Source organism: Microcaecilia unicolor, chromosome 1 (genome assembly GCF_901765095.1).
Source record: "Microcaecilia unicolor chromosome 1, aMicUni1.1, whole genome shotgun sequence".
Taxonomy (NCBI): Eukaryota; Metazoa; Chordata; class Amphibia; order Gymnophiona; family Siphonopidae; genus Microcaecilia; species Microcaecilia unicolor.
Genome location: NC_044031.1, coordinates 303,364,427 through 303,384,353, shown reverse-complemented (window position 1 = coordinate 303,384,353; position 19,927 = coordinate 303,364,427). Strand labels below are relative to the sequence as shown.

The window sequence follows — 19,927 nt, the reverse complement described above, 5'->3', positions numbered from 1 at the left end:
AGGATAACTCCACTAGAAATCCACCCAGGTGGAGAACTCCAGAAAGCAAGAAAAGTAAACTTTGGTACTTTAAAAAGATTTATTGTGTGGCTCACAGAGAACAAAAGTCCAAGTGAAAAATGCACAAGATCAAGCCATTGGGATGTAGGACGAGCCAACATTTTTAGTAGACTGGTCACATAGACATCCCACGAGAATAATGGGGCACCCTAGGGGGCACAGCAGTGGACTTCAAATAAATGCTCTCAAGTATACATCTCATCCAACCTCCCTTGTCACATCTGCTGAGACTAAACCTGCAACACCTAACTTTATGTCACTACAATAGCCCTTATGGGTGAAGGGGACATCTATGTGTAGGTACAGTGGGTTTCTGGTGAGTACTGGAGGAATCACATTTTCCGCCACAAGTGTAACAGATAGGGGGAGGTATTGGCCTGGGTCCACCAGTCTGCAGTGCACAGCACCCATCACTAGTCTACTCCAGGGACCTGAAAGCTGCTCTAATGGACCATAGTATAACATCTGAGGCTGGCAATTAATGTTTTTAATCATATTTTGGGGGGATGGGAGGGGGTCAGTGACCACTGAGGGAGTAAGGGGAGGTCATCTGGTCAGTTAGGGCACCATTTTTGTGCCTTAATCGTTCAAAAACAGGTCTAGCTCAAAACATCTTAGTTTTAGTCCCGGACGGTTTTGTTTTGTTTAATTATGGCCGAAAAACATCCAAGTCTTATGAATGTCCAAATCCCGGTCTTAACATTCCCCCCCCCCCCCCCCCCCCCCCCCGATACGCCTGCTTGAGATTTGGACGTACCACAGACGAAAATCACAGAAAAACATCTGAAAAATAGGTTTTGAAAATACTGATTTGGATGATTTTATAAGAAAAATGTCCAAATGCTGCTTTATGTCACTTTTTAGATGTTTTTCACATTTGAAAATTAGCCCCAAAGAGAAGGAAAGAGGCAAATCAGATAATGTAAGGAGAAAAGTAAAAAGAAGGGAAACATAACAATTACATTATCCACACGACAAAGGTTAGAACTTAGAAGCAGCCAGGGACCATAATAAAAACACCTCATTCTCACTGTGCTTGGTCCAGATGAGCTCTCTTTCTTGTAGTACAAGTTTGAATAATTTTGCTTCTAGCTTTAATTCAAGCTACATCACCTGTTTGATGCAGTTCCTCACATGTGGCTGGGGTGGTCAGATTTCCTCTTTCCTCAGATTCCTGAGGCTCAGTCCCAAATCTCTCTTGCCCAAACTGGAATAATATGTCAGGCTTGACATTGTGGGAGCCTGTTACAGGAAAAATACAGTAAATATATATATATATATAAAAAGTTCCCAAACAGCCTATAACTGCTTAGAATTACGCTGTTTTCATAGTCACCTCCATTTGTACAGAGACAAGAAAAAAAAAAAAAAAAGAGGGGTGCTGATGTGCTGATCATCATCAGAAATATATTCTAACAGTAACCTGATCATTTTAATATTGAAGTGGCAACTCCTTTCTTCAAGAGCTACAGACGGCTCTGTTGTGGATTCTGCTACTGCATAAACATAATGGAAATCTCTGCTATCAGTAGTTATTTTATACAGATTGTTCATCTAATTGCTATAGATCAATATTCAGTGGCATTTAACTGATTACTGCTACAGAATATCACCGCTAACCGGCCATTTCCTAACCAGATTAGAGGTGGGCTGGGGGCAAAGTATGGAAAGAGTACCTACTAAGCAGCTAAGAGGGGCATAATCGAACGGAGCCGGCCATCTCTAAGGGTGCCTATCTGTAAGGACCGGCTGGCAAAGGGGTGGGGAAAACCGTATTATCGAAACAAGATGGGCGGCCATCTATCATTTCGATAATACAGTCGGGTACGGCCAAATCTCAACATTTTTTTTTTTAATGTTTAAATCTTTTTTATTGGTAAACAACAACAGAAATTGTAGATACAAGTCTCAACAAGGAACACAAAACCTACGTGCATCCAAGATACTAAAACACTCAATAATTACAATGAAATTTGCATTTTTCCATTTTCTCCCCCCCCCCCCCCCCCCCCTCCCTGTACCACCCATTCAACTCAACCTACTAGGATATAGGAGCAGAACAACTAACATAGTATAGCTGGTCCAGCCGATAATTTAAACAGTATCCTGGCCTCCATGTCCTCCACTATCCCCTGTGTATAACCCCCCTAATAATGTCTCCGTCCTCCCCAGTTCCACAAGGTCTTCAGCAGACAACATGACAAACTAACAAGTGGAAACATAAGGAACCATTTGCACCTTGTGAGTCGAGGGACCATTGCTCTAGTATATCGCACATAAGACCAGAGGATTTGGTTCTTATAGCCTCCAGCCCACTTCCCCGCTCACGGAACAAGGGGGGCCGAACCCTAGCAATCCATCTAACCAAATGCATTTGTACGGCCCCCAATGTCAGGGGCAAACTCCCCTATCCAAATGAGCTAATGAAAGCATAGAGCCGACTGCTCTGTTATTCCAGTCGTTCCCTCCCCTCCCCCCTCCTCTAAACGAGTACAACATTGAAACTCTCCCCCTCTATCCCATACCACCCAACCCCCCCTCCTACCCGCCCTCCCTTCATGTGTGATGTTTAAATGTTCAAGATGTAACTTCTCCCTTTAGGTGGCAAGGTGGTCCATAATGGCTCCCACATTTCTCTAAACCGGGTGCCCGGAATACTATCCATGTTTTGCACCCCACACCTATCTATTCTCATTTGGTGAATTAACTGTGATCTCCACCTCCAGATATGAGAACCCTGGGGCATCATCCAGGCTGTCAGGATGGCATGGACTCCGCAAAAAATTGCTAATTGCATGAATCTCTTAAAACCCGCCGGAGGCTGTGTCGTAAATTTTAAGCTATTAAATAACAGCAAGGGGTCACAGGTAAGAGTACACCCCCACCACAAGTCTATAGTCTGGAGCACTGCCCCCCAGAAACTCTGCACCTGCGGGCAAAGCCAGAACATATGCCCCAGGGAGGCCATAACCGCCCCACACTTTGGGCAGACCCCCGAGCTGGAAATTTTTGCTTTAAATGCCCGAAGTGGAGAGATGTGCAGTCTTAACAAGAATCTATATAGTTTTTCACGCTGTATTATCGACAAACGCCGCGCATATAATTGTTTTAAGTATGCTCTACACACCTCCTCTGTCACCTCACAATTTAAATCTTTGGACCAGTCTGCTGCCAAAGACGCATAATGCAACTCCACAGTCGTGTCCTTTAGCTGCTGGTGATGAAATCTTAATGGCACACACAGCTGAGCACCCAACGTATAAGCCTCAGAGAGAATGTCAGACACATCCTCCGTCAGGTCCGTCCAGGGTAAAGTCTTGACATAATGTCTTAATTGGAGATACGCAAAAAAATGCCTCGTTGGGATCCCATATTGTTGCTGCAAGGTAGCAAAAGGCCGAACCTGACCCTCCTCTTCTACAACGTGCACCAAATATATAATACCCTTCTTTTCCCATTGCTGAAACACACTAACTCCCTGGCCCGGTGGGAAATCCGGATTATTACAGATTGAGAGGTATGGCGTTACTTTAGCTGAAAGCTGATGGCGATGGCAAAGCCACCTCCAGGTCGCTCTCAAAGATCCCAACAATGGATGACATTTCAAAGCTGCCTTTGGTAAGCTACCCCCAGTGTGTAACAGGTGACTGAACTGGGTCTCTGGGAAAATAGAAGTCTCTACAGCCGTCAAGGAGAAGTCCGAGGAGCCTCGGAACCAATCATTTATGTGTCGCATGGAACACGCTACTGTTAACGAACGAAGATCTAGCATTCCCATACCCCCATATTCTCTAGGGGTCTCCAGCCGGTATCCAAACACTCAAAAGCTAGTCGTAATTCAGTCAGTGCTCATTCCCAACATCTGCACAAAGCAACAAATCCTCCAAAAAGATATCTGTTCATCACTTATCTGCTGTGAAAGCCACCTTCCCAGTATGATTCAGGAACTCCGTTGCCCCTTGTACCGAATCAAATGAAGACCACGTTCCCTCATGCAGCACCTTCAGCGTGGCAGGATAAAGTAGCATGAATCGTATTTTCTTTTCTACTAAAGAAGTGCAGAGCGGGTGAAAACGGTGTCTCCTCTCTTGCACCCCTGTGGAGTAGTCCTGGAAAATCCGAATCTGTGCGCCATCGTACTTCAACGTGTCTCTCTTTGCGCGATACCCAAGCAGTATTTCCTCTTTGTGGGAGTAATTATGGATTTTAATGATGACAACCCGTGGCTTTTGGTTCTCCGGTTTCAGCCGGCCCAGCCTGTGGGCCCGTTCAATGCACAGGGGGCCATAACTATCAGACAAGGCAAATTCCGTATTGAACCACTGCTCAAGCAAGAAACTTAAATTCTTTTCCGGTAACTTTTCCGGCAAGCCTAAATTCGCAAATTACTCCTGCGTGCCCGATTCTCTAGGTCCTCGATCTTGTCTTGTTGTACTCGCACTGTCTCTTTCAGTTGGTCGAGCTCTGGCGCCACGCGGTTCCATGTGTCTTCCATATCGGAAACTCTCCGCTCTGTCTCTGTCAGCCGCTTGTTAGAATCCAGCAGTAAGGCGTCTAGCTTCTCAAACCGCCCATTCAGTTCAGTAAATTTTGGCTCCAAAGCCGCTTCCATCGCAGCTGTAATCTGGTTCATTTGTTTAGCGGAGAATTCTTCATCCGCGCTCGTTACTCCGCCCGCCATCTTAGATTCGCTGCCCGTCGGCGCCACCTTTTCCTTCTCCACTTTTACAGTCCTTTTGGAGCTCCCTGCCGGCATCGAGATGAGATATTGTTCCATACACTGTTCCCACAGCGTATCACAGGTAAAACCCCGCCGATGTGGCTGGTATTCAGTCACAATTAACGATATGCAGAGCAGGGACCTCGGAGCGAAGCTGCAACGCACCCTTCACTCACAGTGCATCACGTGACTCCCCAAATCTCAACATTTAGGTCAACCTTAGAGATGGTTGACCTAAATGTTGAGATCGCCGGACTTAGAGATGGCCGACCTCGGTTTTTGCCGATAATGCAAACCGAGGCTGGCCATCTCAAAAACGACCAAATCCAAGCCATTTGGTCATGGGATGAGCCAGCATTCCTAGTGCACTGATCCCCCCTCACATGCCAGGACACCAACCGGGCACCCTAGGGGGCACTGCAGTGGACTTCAGAAATTGCTCCCAGGTGCATAGTTCCCTTACCTTGGGTGCTGAGCCCCCCAAACCCCACTACCCACAACTGTACAACAGTACCATAGCCCTTAAAGGGTAAAGGGGGGCACCAAGATGTGGGAACAGTGGGTTTTGGGTGGGTTTTGGAAGGCTTCCATTTACCACCACAAGTGTAACAGGTAAGGAGGGGATGGGCCTAGGTCCGCCTGCCTGAAGTGCACTGCAGTACCCACTAAAAACTGCTCCATGGACCTGCATAGTGCTGTGATGGAGCTGGGTATGACATTTGAGGCTGGCATAGAGGCTGGCAAAAAATGTTTTAAAAATTTTCTTTTGGGTGGGAGGGGGTTGGTGACCACTGGGGGAGTAAGGGGAGGTGATCCCCGATTCCCTCCGGTGGTCATCTGGTCAGTTTGGGCACCTTTTCAAGGCTTGGTCGTGAACAAAAAGGGACCAGATAAAGTCGGCCAAATGCTCGTCAAGGCCGCCCTTCTTTTCTCCATTATCAGCCGAGGACGGCCATCTCTTAACCACGCCCCGTCCCGCCTTCGGTACACAGCTGACATGCCCCCTTGAACTTTCGCCGTCCTTGCGACGGAAAGCAGTTGAGGATGGCCAAAATCGGCTTTCGATTATACCGATTTGGCCGCCCTTAGGAGAAGGGTGCCCATCTCCCAATTTGTGTCGGAAGATGGGCACCCTTCTCCTTCGAAAATAAGCTGCTAAGTAACTTCATAATGGGGCCCTTTTACAAAGCGGCGGTAGGGTTACCGTGCGGCAATACAGCAGTATCGCAGGGCGCACCCAGGAGCCCTGCAGTCGTTTTCTATTTGCCACACCAGAAAATATTTTTCTACTTTCTAGCATGGGGGATGGGGAGTAGGCATGCCCAGCGGTAATTGGCTATCGCTGCATGCTGTCCAATTACCTCCGTGTGAGCCCTTACTGCCTCCTACATAGGTGGCGGTAAGGGCTCAGGCAGGAAACTGCTGCACGCCAATATTTTCATTAGCACACGGCCATTAATGACCTGCATTTAAATAAATAGAATTGCCAGCTGCGGTAAAGAGTGGCTTTGGCATGCTGTACACTACTGCAGGACACTTTTTACTGCAGCTTTGTAAAAGGACCCCAAAGTTAGGATAGCAAAAAGGCTGTCTTAACTTTATGCACTAATGTTAACCAGGCACCAGTCTGAATATCTGGCTGTGAGCGACTCAGGTGCCACATACTGCTGCAGCTGAATATCTGAATAGCTTAGAAAGTGGAGGGGGACTGAAACAACCCCCCACAGTAAGAGAAGGAATCTCCTATTCTGGCTACAAGTGACACACTGAACTATCAGGCAGGTACTGTCAGTTTACCCCTTACTACTAATCATTTCTATAACGTTACTAAACACACGCAGTGTTGTACACATTATATGCAGGTACTTTCTCTGTCCCTAGAGGGCAATGGAGGATTAAGTGACTTGCCCAAGGTCACAAGGAGCTGCAGTGGGAATTGAACCCAGATCAGTGACTTTATTTCAATGCCTGTCAGCCAGTGGTAGTTCCCATGCACCCCTACAACGGCCCCTGTGATAGTGAATTTAGTTTTGTTTTGAAGTCCCTGGAGGTCATTAGGAAGATGAAAGCCAAAGATTTGTTTGCAAGAGGAAAGAACCTGGGAGTCTGTTTCCTAAATGTGTCAGCGAGGTCTGAACATTGCCCCACTCTTGGTGCTATTAACAGGAACTGCCAAATGTAAAGATACAATCAGCACAAGCTCCTCTGTTCCCAGACCACAAAAGCGGAAGTAAGGAGGAAGTTGGAAACTACAGGCTGCTTAGTCTTAACTCAGTGGTAACTAAATTAATGGAAACACTTCTTTTTTTTTTTTTTGGGGGGGGGGGGGCGAATACGAAAAAATGAAATTTAATTTTACATTAGAAACTATTTTGTTGAATAAATGTTTGGAACAATAGAGTCTTAAGCTTCTTCCTAAAAGCGAATGCTACATACCTGTAGAAGGTATTCTCCGAGGACAGCAGGCTGATTGTTCTCACTGATGGGTGACGTCCACGGCAGCCCCTCCAATCGGAATCTTCATTAGCAAAAGCCTTTGCTAGCCCTCGCGCGCTGATGCGCACCACGCATGCGCGGCCGTCTTCCCGCCCGAAACCGGCTCGTGCCGGCCAGTCTCATATGTAGCAAGACAAAGACTAGGGAAGACACAACTCCAAAAGGGGAGGCGGGCGGGTTTGTGAGAACAATCAGCCTGCTGTCCTCGGAGAATACCTTCTACAGGTATGTAGCATTCGCTTTCTCCGAGGACAAGCAGGCTGCTTGTTTTCACTGATGGGGTATCCCTAGCCCCCAGGCTCACTCAAAACAACAACCATGGCCAATTGGGCCTCGCAACGGCGAGGACATAACTGAGATTGACCTAAAAAATTTACCAACTAACTGAGAGTGCAGCCTGGAACAGAACAAACATGGGCCTAGGGGGGTGGAGTTGGATCCTAAACCCCGAACAGATTCTGAAGCACTGACTGCCCGAACCGACTGTCGCGTCGGGTATCCTGCTGCAGGCAGTAATGAGATGTGAATGTGTGGACAGATGACCACGTCGCAGCTTTGCAAATTTCTTCAATAGTGGCTGACTTCAAGTGGGCTACTGACGCTGCCATGGCTCTAACATTATGAGCCGTGACATGACCCTCAAGAGCCAGCCCAGCCTGGGCGTAAGTGAAGGAAATGCAAGCTGCTAGCCAATTGGATATGGTGCGTTTTCCCACAGCCACTCCCCTCCTGTTGGGATCAAAAGAAACAAACAATTGGGCGGACTGTCTGTTGGGCTGTGTCCGCTCCAGATAGAAGGCCAATGCTCTTTTGCAGTCCAATGTGTGCAGCTGACGTTCAGCAGGGCAGGAATGAGGACGGGGAAAGAATGTTGGCAAGACAATTGACTGGTTCAGATGGAACTCCGACACAACCTTTGGCAAGAACTTAGGGTGAGTGCGGAGGACTACTCTGTTATGATGAAATTTGGTGTAAGGGGCCTGGGCCACCAGGGCCTGAAGCTCACTGACTCTACGAGCTGAAGTAACTGCCACCAAGAAAATGACCTTCCAGGTCAAGTACTTCAGATGGCAGGAAATCAGTGGCTCAAAAGGAGGTTTCATCAGCTGGGTGAGAACGACATTGAGATCCCATGACACTGTAGGAGGCTTGACAGGGGGCTTTGACAAAAGCAAACCTCTCATGAAGCGAACAACTAAAGGCTGTCCTGAGATCGGCTTACCTTCCACACGGTAATGGTATGCACTGATTGCACTAAGGTGAACTCTTACAGAGTTGGTCTTGAGACCAGACTCAGACAAGTGCAGAAGGTATTCAAGCAGGGTCTGTGTAGGACAAGAGCGAGGATCTAGGGCCTTGCTGTCACACCAGACGGCAAACCTCCTCCACAGAAAGAAGTAACTCCTCTTAGTGGAATCTTTCCTGGAAGCAAGCAAGATGCGGGAGACACTCTCTGACAGACCCAAAGAGGCAAAGTCTACGCTCTCAACATCCAGGCCGTGAGAGCCAGGGACCGGAGGTTGGGATGCAGAAGCGCCCCTTCGTCCTGCGTGATGAGGGTCGGAAAACACTCCAATCTCCACGGTTCTTCGGAGGACAGCTCCAGAAGAAGAGGTAACCAGATCTGACGCGGCCAAAAAGGAGCAATCAGAATCATGGTACCTCGGTCTTGCTTGAGTTTCAACAAAGTCTTCCCCACCAGAGGTATGGGAGGATAAGCATACAGCAGACCCTCCCCCCAATCCAGGAGGAAGGCATCCGATGCCAGTCTGCCGTGGGCCTGAAGCCTGGAACAGAACTGAGGGACTTTGTGGTTGGCTCGAGATGCGAAGAGGTCTACCAAGGGGGTGCCCCACACCTGGAAGATCTGTCGCACTACACGGGAATTGAGCGACCACTCGTGAGGTTGCATAATCCTGCTCAACCTGTCGGCCAGACTGTTGTTTACGCCTGCCAGGTATGTGGCTTGGAGCACCATGCCGTGACGGCGAGCCCAGAGCCACATGCTGACGGCTTCCTGACACAGGGGGCGAGATCCGGTGCCCCCCTGCTTGTTGACGTAGTACATGGCAACCTGGTTGTCTGTCTGAATTTGGATAATTTGGTGGGACAGCCGATCTCTGAAAGCCTTCAGAGCGTTCCAGATCGCTCGCAACTCCAGAAGATTGATCTGCAGATCGCGTTCCTGGAGGGACCAGCTTCCTTGGGTGTGAAGCCCATCGACATGAGCTCCCTATCCCAGGAGAGACGCATCCGTGGTCAGCACTTTTTGTGGCTGAGGAATTTGGAAAGGACGTCCCAGAGTCAAATTGGACCAAATCGTCCACCAATACAGGGATTTGAGAAAACTCGTGGACAGGTGGATCACATCTTCTAGATCCCCAGCAGCCTGAAACCACTGGGAAGCTAGGGTCCATTGGGCAGATCTCATGTGGGCCATGGGAGTCACATGAACTGTGGAGGCCATGTGGCCCAGCAATCTCAACATCTGCCGAGCTGTGATCTGCTGTGACGCTCGCACCCGCGAGACGAGGGACAACAAGTTGTTGGCTCTCGCCTCTGGGAGATAGGCGCGAGCCGTCCGAGAATCCAGCAGAGCTCCTATGAATTTGAGTTTCTGCACTGGGAGAAGATGGGACTTTGGATAATTTATCACAAACCCCAGTAGCTCCAGGAGGCGAATAGTCATCTGCATGGACTGCAGGGCTCCTGCCTCGGATGTGTTCTTCACCAGCCAATCGTCGAGATATGGGAACACGTGCACCCCCAGCCTGCGAAGTGCCGCTGCTACTACAGCCAAGCACTTTGTGAACACCCTGGGCGCAGAGGCGAGACCAAAGGGTAGCACACAGTACTGGAAGTGACGTGTGCCCAGCTGAAATTGCAGATACTGCCTGTGAGCTGGCAGTATCGGGATGTGTGTGTAGGCATCCTTCAAGTCCAGAGAGCATAGCCAATCGTTTTCCTGAATCATGGGAAGAAGGGTGCCCAGGGAAAGCATCCTGAACTTTTCTTTGACCAGATATTTGTTCAGGGCCCTTAGGTCTAGGATGGGACGCATCCCCCCTGTTTTCTTTTCCACAAGGAAGTACCTGGAATAGAATCCCAGCCCTTCCTGCCCGGATGGCACGGGCTCGACCGCATTGGCGCTGAGAAGGGCGGAGAGTTCCTCTGCAAGTACCTGGTTGTGCTGGAAGCTGGAAGACTGAGCCCCCGGTGGACAATTTGGAGGTTTTGAGGCCAAATTGAGGGTGTATCCTTGCCGGACTATTTGGAGAACCCACTGATCGGAGGTTATGAGAGGCCACCTTAGGTGAAAAGCTTTCAACCTCCCCCCGACTGGTAGGTCGCCCGGCACTGACACTTGGATGTCGGCTATGCTCTGCTGGAGCCAGTCAAAAGCTCGTCCCTTGCTTTTGCTGGGGAGCCGAGGGGTCTTGCTGAGGCGCACGCTGCTGACGAGAGCACGCGCGCTGGGGCTTAGCCTGGGCCGCAGGATGTCGAGAAGGAGGATTGTACCTACGCTTACCAGAAGAGTAGGGAACAGTCTTTCTTCCCCAAAAAAATCTTCTACCTGTAGAGGTAGAGGCTGAAGGCTGCCGGCGGGAGAACTTGTCGAATGCGGTGTCCCGCTGGTGGAGCTGCTCTACCACCTGTTCGACTTTCTCTCCAAAAATATTATCCGCACGGCAAGGCAAGGCGAGTCCGCAATCCGCTGCTGGATTCTATTCTCCAGGTCGGAGGCACGCAGCCATGAGAGTCTGCGCATCACCACACCTTGAGCAGCGGCCCTGGACGCAACATCAAAGGTGTCATACACCCCTCTGGCCAGGAATTTTCTGCACACCTTCAGCTGCCTGACCACCTCCTGAAAAGGCTTGGCTTGCTCAGGGGGGAGCGCATCCACCAAGCCCGCCAACTGCCGCACATTATTCCGCATGTGTATGCTCGTGTAGAGCTGGTAGGACTGAATTTTGGCCACGAGCATAGAAGAATGATAGGCCTTCCTCCCAAAGGAGTCCAAGGTTCTAGAGTCCTTGCCCGGGGGCGCCGAAGCATGCTCCCTAGAACTCTTGGCCTTCTTTAGGGCCAAATCCACAACTCCAGAGTCGTGAGGCAACTAAGTGCGCATCAGCTCTGGGTCCCCATGGATCCGGTACTGGGACTCAATCTTCTTGGGAATGTGGGGGTTAGTTAATGGCTTGGTCCAGTTCGCCAGCAATGTCTTTTTTAGGACATGATGCATGGGTACTGTGGAAGCTTCCTTAGGTGGAGAAGGATAGTCCAGGAGCTCAAACATTTCAGCCCTGGGCTCGTCCTCCACAACCACCGGGAAGGGGATGGCTGTAGACATCTCCCGGACAAAGGAAGCGAAAGACAGACTCTCGGGGGGAGAAAGCTGTCTTTCAGGAGAGGGAGTGGGATCAGAAGGAAGACCCTCAGACTCCTCATCAGAGAAATATCTGATGTCTTCCTCTTCTTCCCACAAGGCCTCACCCTCGGTGTCAGACACAAGTTCACGAACCTGTGTCTGCAACCGTGCCCGGCTCGACTCCGTGGAACCACGGCCACGGTGGGAGCGTCGAGAGGTAGACTCCCTCGCCCGCACCGGCGAAGCTCCCTCCGCCGACGCAGTCGGGGAGCCTTCCTGGGAGGCGACCCCAGTCGGTACCGCACGCGGCACCGACGCCGGAGACCTCACCCCGGGCGATGGACCAGCCGGGGCCTCGCTCGACGGTACCGGTGGCGCAAGCACCCCCGGTACCGGAGGGGTAGGGCGCAACAGCTCTCCCAGGATCTCTGGGAGAACGGCCCGGAGGCTCTCGTTCAGAGCGGCTGCAGAAAAAGGCATGGAGGTCGATGCAGGCGTTGATGTCAGAGTCTGTTCCGGGCGTGGAGGCTGTTCCGGGCTGTCCAGAGTGGAGCGCATCGACACCTCTTGGACAGAGGGTGAGTGGTGCTCTCGGTGCCGATGCCTGCTGGGTGCCGACTCCCTCGGCGACCCAGAGCTCTCGGTGCCGACACGGGAAGGGGACCGGTGTCGATGCTTCTTCGATTTTTTGGAGCGAAGCACGTCACCGGCGCTTCTCGGCACCGACGAGGAGGACGTAGAATCCAACCGTCTCTTCCTCGGGGCCGAGACCGAAGAGGGTCGGTCTCGGGGGGGCTGTACCGCAGGAGCCCTCAGAGTAGGGGGAGACCCACCCGAAGGCTCACCGCCACCAGCAGGGGAATGGACAGCCCTCACCTGCACTCCAGACGAAGCACCACCGTCCGACGACATCAGCAGACGAGGTCCCGGTACCACCGATGTCGACACAGTCGTCCGATGTCTCAGCGCCGATGCAGAGGGTCGATGCCTCGATACACTCGATGCACTGGCGGCCGAGGATGAAGGTCTGGACGCTGGAGACGTCGATGCACTCGATACCCCCGGTGCCGATGCCGACGAAGAGCCCGAGAACAAAATGTTCCAATGGGCTAACCTTGCTACCTGAGTCCGCTTTTGTAAAAGGGAACACAGACTACAGGCCTGAGGGCGGTGCCCAGCCCCCAGACACTGAAGACACGACGCGTGCCTGTCAGTGAGCGAGATTACCCGGGCGCACTGGGTGCACTTCTTGAAGCCGCTGGAAGGCTTCGATGTCATGGGCGGAAAAATCACGCCGGCGAGATCAAAACTCGAAATGGCGAAAATTGGCACCACAAAAATAGGGAGAAGAAAATTTCGACCGAGGCCTAACTAAGGCCTACCCCGACGACGAAAGAAAACTTACCGGGGCGAAAAGCTCGAAATACGGGAAGGGAAAAAACCAAAAGTATCTTCCCGAAACACTTCTCAAACTTTCTTAGAAAGAACGAGTCGAAAACGACGTGCGAGGTCAACTTTCCGGGGCACGAACGGCGAAACACGACCGTACCGAGCGCGGACATAAGAAGACTGGCCGGCACGAGCCGGTTTCGGGCGGGAATACGGCCGCGCATGCGCGGTGCGCATCGGCGCACGAGGGCTAGCAAAGGCTTTTGCTAGTGAAGATTCCGATTGGAGGGGCTGCCGTGGACATCACCCATCAGTGAGAACAAGCAGCCTGTTTGTCCTCGGAGAATGACATGTACAAATGGGAGGACATAAATATCTCAGCAAAATCTTTCCAGTGTTTGGAAACTAAGGGCCAGATGCATCAACCAAACGTAAAAGTCCCTAACGAATTTGAAAAAACGAAGAATGCACCAAAAAAACAAGTCGCACATGTTCGGTGCAGTATTGTACAGTACAATGCATTAAACTGGTGCAATCCCCGTCAGACGGGGGCGGGCCCAGGTCAGGGAAGGAGAGACGTCCTGAAGACTCGCGGCGATCAGATGTTCTTCTTGCCCATGCAGCGCCTTCACACAGAGGTGAGAGGTGCTGCGCGAGCCCGGTAAGGCAGAGGGGGGGCCCGGTGGAGGGGGGGAGCGGCGGCAACGACCTCAGGGGGGGCGGCGGAGCTGGGGAGAAGAGACGAGAAGAGAGGAAGGGAGGGGGGGCTGGGGTAGATTAAGTTTTGATTTGGGGGAAGCGGGGAGCAGCAGCGACCTCGGGCGGGGGGGGGGGGCACGGGGGCAGAGGATGGCGGGAGGCAGAGCTGTGGGAGAAAGAAAGGAGGGAGGGGGGCCGGGGCTGATAAAATTTTGTGAGGTTTTGTGCTTTTTAATGCAGGGGGAGCGGGGAGCAGCGGCGACCTCGGGCGGGGGGGGGGAGGGGAGGGGGCAAGGACGCTCATAAAGGACGCTCCTGACGAGCGTTTTTGCCCCCTCCCTCCCGATTTTTTTTTTTTACATTACAGTTTGGAAGCCGGGCAGCCCTAACGAGAGGTACAGACCTCTTGTTAGCTTTCCGGTGGTTTTCCTGCGTTAGGGCAAGTGGTAAACTTTGATGCATCTCATTCCAATAGGGTTTCTAAACAATTTGCTCATCTGCATTCCGTTTTCGTTAGCTGCTATCGTCTTCGGAAAAAGGCCTTTAATGCATGTCACGGTTTAAAACTTGTTCGTTAAAGGGTTGTAAAAGGGTCGTTAAAGTTTAGTGCATCTGACCCTAACTAAGCCAATGTCATCTCTGCTGGTCCCATCCCTCTACAACAGCAAGTTGATGTTGGAGGGGGTGGGACTGGGTGAGCAAGCACCTGCATGCATAGAGGCTGTCAACCATGTGACTATTTTCCATTCTTTTGCTGCTGCTGGTCAAGAAAAGCAGCAGCAACAGCAGTGGTGGCAGCAGAGGACAGAGAGGTTTCTGGAATCAAAAAGGTTGAGGATCCAAGGCAACATTGTCTTACTAGAGGAAGGTCTTGTCAGACTGGGTGACCAAACACTTGGACTTAGGGGGAGTCCAAGACATGGTGTCAGGAGAGAGGATAGGGCTGGGAATGGAGAAGCATGCATTTCATTTCATTTATTCCATGGATAACATGCCTTAATGTAAAGTCATTCAAAGTATGCTACAAAATAAAACGACACAAACATACAAACACAATAAAAACATAAAACATGTTATACCAAATAAGACACAATACAATAAGATTGTAAAAATACAAAGCCTTCAACCCCTGCCTTGTTTAGCCAGAATGTTTCAGATTCAGTGCTAATGAGATCTATCCACACTGGAAACAGCCAAAATTTAACCCTTTTACAAAATTTAAAGTAATTGGTTTCTAAACAAATATATAAGGTTAATGAGTTCCACAAATGAGGTCTGATGTAAGCAAATGCTCGTTCAGGAGTATATTGCAAGCATAAATGTGAGGAAACCAACTACAAAGGCTGGTGGGCCAATCGTAAAAAATCTACAGGTTCCAATGCTTTGAACGTAATAAGTGTAAAGATCTCAAAACTGCTGGAATATAATCATGTATGGAATTTAAAATTTAATGTGAGCAATTGCAAAGTGATTCACATAGTAAAGTGCAACCCAAACTATATAAAAACATAGGAACAGTGAAAATGACAGTAAATAAAGACCATATGGCTCATCCATATCATCCGCTATCTCTTCATCACCCTAAGAGATCCCACATAGAGAATGACACGGTGACGGCGACCCATCACAGAATCGTGGGATGGGGTCGGGGTCAGATCTCACAGGGACGGGGTGGGGATGGGGACATAGCAAGTGAGGACGGAGACAAACTTTGTCCCCGTGTCACTTTCTACTTTGAAGCCTGTTATGTTTCAACATTTTTTATTGATGACAGTTGCCACATATTGGATATCATTACCATATTTACAAGGTCAGAACTCAAACAGTCAAAAATCCATATACAATAAGAGCGTTATGTTACTTGTAGTCATCAATGTTTTTATCGTTTTCTCCCATCCCCCACCCTCACCCTCTAGCTAGTGTTCAACAGCTTAAAACATTGCAACATTTTATTTTCCCCTCATGTGAGCTACTTAATCTGTGACAGTTGTTGTAATAAGTGCTCCATGGTTTACTGGTCTCACTTAGAGATCTGCTTCTATAGGACAACTAACTTTGACGTCTGTGAGAGCCCCTTGACCCATAAATTTCCATTGATATTCCATATATCCCCTTTCCCCTTCTTCCCTCCCCTTACCCCATCCCTCCCGTCCTGTTAGCATGGCTCAGACCTTAATTCAGCCGTTTTCTTCCATTTCCCATGGCAACTCATTGATCACTTGACTTCGTGCCCTCGGTGATATCACATTAAGGTATTTTCCCCAAACACTCAGAAACCTCATTTGCCTTTTTGGTGTCATTTGCGCCCCTCTCGCTTCCCATAGCATAAGTTGGTGCATCCTATTCCGCCAGTACCAGTAGGAGGGAGGCATGTCCATTATCCAATGATTCATAATACATTTTTCCCCACTATACAAGATTTACTCAAAAACAGCCGTTCCCCCTGAGTCCCCACCCCCCACTGTCCAGGAATACCCATCAGCATTCTATCAAAGGTAATGAGTACCAGATACACGAGTATCTCTTTCACAAATTTGCCTATTCTCCACCAAAAAGCTTTGATGGGCCTGCACTGCCATATGCAATGCGCGAGAGTTGCCCCTCCCTGCCTACATTTTGGACAAGCATCAGTCAATGTCACTTGTGCATGGAATGCCCTTCTGGGAAAGAGGTAAGCCCTATGCAATATTCTGTACTGACATTCTTGTAACTCTGCACTATGTACCACCCTCGGTATTCCCATCAGCGATTGCTGTAAATGACGCTCAGAAATTGGCCTATGAATTTCAGTACCCCACTTTTCCGCTACCTCTATTACCTGCCTTTCCGGTTGCCCTTTCTCCAATTCCTTAAAAAACCAAGAAACTGACACCTGTCCCAGCGCATCTCCCTCTAATAGCTCCCGCACTTTTCCCCCAAAACTAAGGGTCAACCCTTCTTTCGGTAAGCTATGCACATAATAAGAGAGCTGGTGGTATGCCAATACCCCCAATGGCCCCCCTGAACATCTGTGTTGGAACTCAGCTATGGAAATTAAAGTGCCATCTTCCTGGAGAAAACTTTTCAACAGATCCACTCCCTGTTCCTGGAGCTGGCGAAACACTGCATTTTCTCTACCAGGTGTAAAATCTTTATTACCAGCGAGTGGTAGGAATCTACTAACAGTCGGGTCCTGACCCCACTTTTGTGCCAGATCCCACCACGTTGACCACAGCAGTCCCAACAGCGCACTATCCCTGACATTTTCGGGCATTTGTCCTTTTCTCTTAATATGCAATAAATAGTTCAAATGCCAGGGATAGAAACACGCCCTCTCTAGCCCCACATCCGTGTAAGTAGTTGTGTCTAATATTCAGTCCCTTAAATGCCGCAGGAGACATGCTTGATTATACACCCGCATATCTGGTATTCCTAACCCTCCCTTTCTCCAATTCCCTATTAAATATTGCCACTTCATCCTGGGTTTTTTACCAGCCCAACAAAACTTTGTCACCAGTCTCCTTAGAGCCACCACTTCCCGCTTTCCTAATCGCAGCGGTAGGGCCTGCAGAACATATAGCCAGCGTGGAAATACTATCATTCTAAATAGCTGTATCCGTCCCATAAGGACCACAGGGAGCCCTGACCATTGAGACAGATGTTCTTGTATATCCTTTAATAGCTTGATGATATTCAGATCATAAATTTTCCGGGTATCCATTGGGAGTTGTGTTCCCAGATACCGGAAGGACCCCCTTGCCCATCTATAGGGAACCTATCACCCCACTCTCCCTCAAGCTCTGCACTACTAGCTAGAGCTTGTGATTTCAGGAGATTCAGCCTGAACCCTGAATAGTCCCCGTATTCCTCTAAACTCTCCATGAGATATGGTAGAGAGCGCCTAGGCTCAGTGATTAATACCAACAGATCATCCGCAAAGGCTGCCGTCTTGAAACTGCACTCTCGTACCGACACCCCTCGGATATCTGTGTTATGTTGGATCTCTCTTAGGAGTGGGTCTAGCGCCAAGATAAAGAGTAGTGGTGACAATGGGCACCCTTGTCTCATGCCTCTCCTAATCGGGAACCAGTCAGACTGTAATCCGTTCGCATATATCTGTGCCTGTGGGTCTGTGTACAAGGCTCTAGCTGCCCTCGCATAAGAGCCCATAATGCCATAGGCCTTCAGCACTTCAAATAAATAGTTCCAGTCTACTCTGTCAAACGCTTTTTCCGCGTCGAAGCTTATAAGCAAGGCTGGGGTTCGATCTTTTCTTACCTTCTCCAAGGTGACCCATATCTGTCGCATGTTTTTAGCTATTACCCTCCCACACGTAAATCCTACTTGAGAGTCTATGATCAAGGATGGCAAAAACCTCGCCAATCGGTTTGCCAAAATCTTTGCCAAGAGTTTTAACTCTGTGTTCAGCAATGATATTGGCCTATACGAGTCTGGCTTATCAGGTGGCTTTCATGGCTTGGGCAGCACACTAATTTGCGTTCTATTGAGATGCCTTGGCATCTGTCCCTGCTGAATGACTGCGTTGAACACTGTTGCCAATAAGGGGCTTATCTCACTGCTTAGTATTTTATAAAATTCATTTCGCATACCATCTGGTCCTGATGCCTTCCCTAATTTGCTCCCTTTAATTACTAATTCTACGTCCTCTTCCACAATAGGAGCATTTAGCACCTCTGCATCATCTTCTGAGATCTGTGGCAAGTCCACACTGTGGAGATATGCTCCACTGGGTCTCACTAGATCCTCCTGTTGTGTATATAATTTACCAAACAAGTCCCCCAAAATTTTGATTATGCTCTCATCTTTATTTACCCGGACTCCTGTGCCATCCTCCATGGTAAGTATTTTTTTGGCACTAAGCCTTCTGTTAGCAAGTCTGGCCAGAAGTCTCCCACTTTTATTGGCAAACCTATATAACTGGTATTTATAATACAGGTTCGATTTTTGCATCCTCTCTGTAAGAGTTCATTTAGGGCCTGTTGTGCCTCCAATAACTGTCTTCTAGTTCCCAAATCCTGATGCGCACCATACTTCTTCCGTAGGGGCACCACCTGTCTCTCCAGCCTTGTCACCTCCCTGTTCCTAGCCCTTTTTTTTATAAGCCAAATAAGAAATAGTCTCTCCCCTAAGAACTGCCTTTGCCGTCTCCCAAAAGAGCACAGGGTTTGTCCAATGTTGTTCATTATGGTTGCTATATTCTTTCCATTTCTCTACCAAAAAAGGCACGAAGTGAGCATCTCTATATAAATAAGTGGGAAAGCGCCATGCCCCCATCTGAGGCCCTCCCTCTCCTATCCGGATCTGCATTCTCACCCAAGCATGATCTGAAATCATTATGGGGCCTATCTGTGTCTCCTCCACCTTTGTAAGTAACTCTCTTGATATCAATAGATAATCTATTCTTGACATTGTATGGTGTGCTCTGGAGAGATGTGTGAAATCTTTCTCTATCGGGTGTAACATTCTCCACACATCAACCAACTCTAACATGTCACATATCCTAGAGGTACCCCTCTCCCTTCTGGCCAATTCTTTCCCTGTTGGGTTAGATCTATCCCAAACTGGATCTATTAAGTCATTCAAATCTCCCCCCACCACTAGTGGTATGTCTCCTAATGCATGAATTTTGTGTGTGATTTGGGTAACAAATCTCTTGTCGTACGTATTTGGAGCGTATATATTACAAAGCAGAAGTGGTTGTCTTTTCACTACCACTGAGGCTTGGACATACCTCCCCCCTTTGTCGGCTACCACCCTTTTGACCTCTACATTAAGGTTTTTCCTAATCAGGATTACTACACCTCCCTTTTTTCCCACCGCTGGGGCATCATATAATTCCCTCTCCCACCAAGTTTTCAACTTCTCATGTTCTTCCCTTGTAAGATGCGTTTCTTGTAAAAAATGCAATTGACACTTTTTTATCATTCAACACTTTCAATATTTTTTTTCCTCTTAACCGGGGAGTGAATACCCCCCACGTTCCAGGTCATACATTGCAGGGTTGTCATGTCACTCCTTCCTCTGTACGGTGTCTTACCTTCAAGGATCTATTTTCACTCTTTTTGCACCAAGAGAGTGTCCCAGCCCCCACCTTCTCAGCCCTTGGGGAATCCTCCTCCCTTCTCCCTTGGGTCTCCCCTAGGTCCAATCCCATGCTTCTCCCTTTCCAGCCACATGCATACAGGCATTCC

At 49.1% G+C, this 19,927-nt stretch overlaps 1 pseudogene; it reads right to left on the bottom strand.

The window, feature by feature from the left end:
• LOC115476804 overlaps positions 1 to 19,927 on the bottom strand; it is a 324,007-nt pseudogene that overhangs the window by 70,872 nt on the left and 233,208 nt on the right.